The sequence below is a fragment of the Ricinus communis genome, chromosome 6, assembly GCF_019578655.1.
Source record: "Ricinus communis isolate WT05 ecotype wild-type chromosome 6, ASM1957865v1, whole genome shotgun sequence".
NCBI classification, from domain to species: domain Eukaryota; kingdom Viridiplantae; phylum Streptophyta; class Magnoliopsida; order Malpighiales; family Euphorbiaceae; genus Ricinus; species Ricinus communis.
The window spans coordinates 4,312,209-4,316,170 of record NC_063261.1 but is presented as its reverse complement, the minus strand read 5'-3'; the positions used below and the strand labels follow the sequence as shown (position 1 = coordinate 4,316,170).

Below are 3,962 nucleotides of genomic sequence, written 5' to 3'. Positions count from 1 at the left end.
GTTGAAATTATACTTCGTGTGCGTTAGGCTAAGTTCGAGCAAAATCTATTAGGCTTGTGTTTCAAAAATTGCTTACCATATCTAGTTTGAACCAACTTATACAGACTAAAATAAGAGAAAATTGCGTCATATATAGCAATAATATAAAAACTATCTTTTATATGGATATATTTCTTTCAACAATATAGTTTGTAAATTTCTTCTATTCGAGGTCTTCATTTTTATTTTTGATTCTTTCCTTTTTGATGAATGGATATTATAAAAGGAGATATGATGCTAGCACAACCTTGATGGAGGAGGATTGTAATAGCTTACTAACTAAACTTGTTGATGGCAAAAAAAATCACAAAGGCCCTCTAATGAATATATCAATCATTAAAATAATAGTCAATGGTCGTGTATTCCCCATAAGTTAAAATCTTTGCTTCCTTCACTAAAATTAATAATGCTCATGAATAAGATAATTACTGTTTGAAGTTTATTTACACATTAATTAAAAATGTATTAAAAATTAAAATAGCCCTCAGACATCTAATTCCATCCAAATATGAGACTAATTATTATGTAAAGTTTGTAAAGTTTGTTTTAAATCTTAACGACAAGATTACTTTTTTGTTCAGTATAAATTATATTTAGAATGAAGTCTATAGTTTATGTATTAAAAGAAAATTAAATGAATAATTTTGCATTATTAAAAAAGATATACTGAGTAGTATAATTTTAAAAGATAACAAATAATATATATTAGTTGCTGCACAACACCTATTATTGTATGTTCACTATTGCACCTATCTGGGTAAATTGCTCAACTGGTATCAATTCTTTAGGGAATTTGAGATCCAAGAATGGAAGATATACTTCGTTGGAGCAGTGAACAATAGAGGTGCGGGGTTAGGAGTAGTTCTAATCATGCATGAGGGAGAAATGCTGCCAATGGCCAAACAATTGGACTTTAAGGTAACAAATAACATGTCAGAGTATGAAGCATGTTTATATGGATTATAAGCGGCCATAGTAGCAGAACGAAGCAATTGATGGTCTATGGGAACTATGTGTTGGTGATTCAGCAAGCCATCGAAGAATGAGATGTAAAAGAAGAGAGATTAAAGCCATACCTCAGCTATCACAAGACTTTGATTTACAACTTCTCCAAATGTCCGTTCATACACTTGCGTCGAGATGAGACCCAGATGTCAGATGCGTTGGCTACACTTTCGTCTATGCAGGACAAACCTGCTAAGCTCTTGATGAAGCTGTTGGTAATTGTGAAGTCTAAGGTGCCTTGCTATTATGGAAAGTGGATAATGGAAATTTATATGGGACTAGAGGAGAAGCCTTGATTTTATGACTTTCAAAGGTTTATAGAAGATAGGGATTATCCAGAAAAAGTGTTTACAAGGAAAAAGGTATGCATTGCGAATCTAAGCTAGAAACTACATCAGCCACAATGAGGTGTTATATAGATGGATGGCTTCAAGTGTCCAGCTCAAATGTCTGACCATGAGGGAAGCTGATAAGCATCATACTACACATGTTTTCATGCCCGATTGTTTACATTTTTATGCATGATTATCCCATTTTATGCTATAATCACCTGTCTTTTATTTCCTTTCTCGTTTCAGGTCATTTTCGAAGGACACCATCAATAATCGAGGGAAATACGTGTGATTACAGACCAAAATCCATCAAATTGGGCGAGGACTAGCACCCCGGTCTAGGCCGTGCTGAATTGCCAAGAAGCTATCCTCAATTGTGCCATTTCAGCACGTCTTTCGAAGCCACCACGGCCTCCAGCACGGCCTGTGGTGGCTCAGCACCGGCTTGGGCACGGCTTGGAAGGAGTCAGCACAATAGACTCCACAGATTCAAGATCGCTCGGACTCCGCCATGCTTGACCATCACACCGGACTCCCGGCCATGCTGAATCAACTATATAGGCAATTTTGAGTTCTTTTGGAGAGCACACGAATTTTTGACTCAATTCCAAGACACACTCAATCAATTATTTCCTATACCTCAATTGTAGACCTTGAGAGATCAAATTCATCAATTGAAGAAGGGATTTCACTTGTTCCAACATCGAATTGAAGATCAAGACAAACTTTGGGAGCATTCAAGAGGCAACTAGGGTTTGAGATTTCGAATTTGCTAATTTAGGGTTTCTCATTCAACTTGAAAGAGAAGGGTGTACATGCCTTTAATTTTCTTTTCCTTATTTTGTTCCTTAATTGCTTTAACCATGAACATGAGTAGCTAGATCTTTTGAACCCATTGGGGTTCACCTTTGTTGATGGATTATGCTTAATTGTTAGATTTGTAATTGTCATTCTTACAATCTTCTTGCTATTTAGTAATAAAATTTTGATTCAGTTAATTTGAGACGTTGAATTAATTGTTTGTGGGTTGTTTCTTGACATTGAGAAATGCTTGTTACAACTGGACATTGAATAGTAAGAACTGGTAGTTAACACTTAGAGATAAGGTTGATTTACTCGTCGGATTAAGAATTAATAACTCTTAATAGTTTTAAATCATGCTTAATACTAATCTGTAGTAATCTGATAGGAAGAGATTCCATTAGGTTAGTGCAGGTTTAGGAACTCGGTAAGCTCGAGAGAGAGGAACCGGGTTCAATTCAGGATTTAGGCACGGGTAAGCAAGATCGGCAATCCATAAAATCCATCTTTAGAATTCCATCACTTAGGCCCCCTTTTGGGTTTGTTCCTTCATTTACTTATTTGCATTCATAACCATTAGCTGGTAACGTTAGAACTTTTACACCCTATTTCAAACTAGATAACATAGCAAACAATAGTTACTCTAGGTTCACCCGATCTCCAAGGATACGACCTTGATATTCACTAGTGCTAGGCTGCATCGGTAGGTTCACTGCCTTAGGTGTAGGTTGCATAAATAGACCATCAAGTTTTTAGCGCCGTTGCCGGGGAGCAGTAACGGTGAACTAGAGTGAATTGTTTTTGTGTTAATTTAGTCATTATTTTTTTATTCATTTATTCTTTATTTTTTTATTATTTATTGTTATATTATTTTTGATTGATTGGTGGTTGTTTGGTTGTCGGTTTCAGGTAGTATATGACCAGGAGCTCTAACCCTGATCCCATAGCACCCTTATCTGACCTGGAGCGCTCTCTTAGATTATTGAGACGACGTTTGCAAGCAGTTGAGGAGGAGGACGGAGTTACAGTTCAGGTTCAAGGAACTGACGCGATGGAGAACCTCAACCCCCAGGCCGATGAGGATCAGAGGACGATGTACGAGTTTGCTCGACCATCTTTGGATGGGACGAAAACTAGTATAATCAGACCTGCTATAGCGGCCAACAATTTTGAAATAAAAGCCAACGTGATCCAGATGATCTAGCAGAGCATGCAGTTTGGAGGATTTCCCAACGAGGATCCCAATGCACATATCTCTAATTTTTTAGAGATTTGTGACACATTCAAGATAAACGGAACAACTGATGATGCCATTCGGTTGAGATTGTTTCCATTTTCCTTGAGGGACAGAGCTAAGAGATGGTTGCAATCCCTTCCACAGCAAACAATTACTACTTGGAGGGTGTTAGTTGAAAATTCTTTATATACGTATTTTCCTCCCGCTAAAACTGCTAAACTTAGAAATGACATATCTTCTTTTGTGCAGTTTGATGATGAAAGCATGTACGATGCATGGGAGAGGTTTAGAGATCTTTTGAGATGCTGCCCACATCACGGATTGCCAGTATGGATGCAGGTTCAGACCTTCTACAGCGGGTTGAACCTTGCAATGAGGCAAATGGTGGATACTGCAGCAGGTGGGGCGCTAAATAGTAAGACGCCCGAAAGGTGCTCGAACCCGATAGAGGAAATGGCCATGAACAACTATCGTTGGCAATCCTCTGTGAGCCTACTAGGAAGACAGGAGTGGTCAACCAAGTGGACTCTACAGCCTTTGGCAGACTG

At 37.9% G+C, this 3,962-nt stretch overlaps 1 non-coding gene across 1 annotated transcript; it reads right to left on the bottom strand.

The window, feature by feature from the left end:
• Nucleotides 1-3,630: 3,630 nt before the first annotated feature.
• On the bottom strand, nucleotides 3,631-3,737 carry LOC112537147. Its single transcript, XR_003081052.1, has one exon. It is a non-coding gene; the product is annotated as a small nucleolar RNA R71 (small nucleolar RNA).
• Between the last annotated feature and the right edge of the window lie 225 nt (nucleotides 3,738-3,962).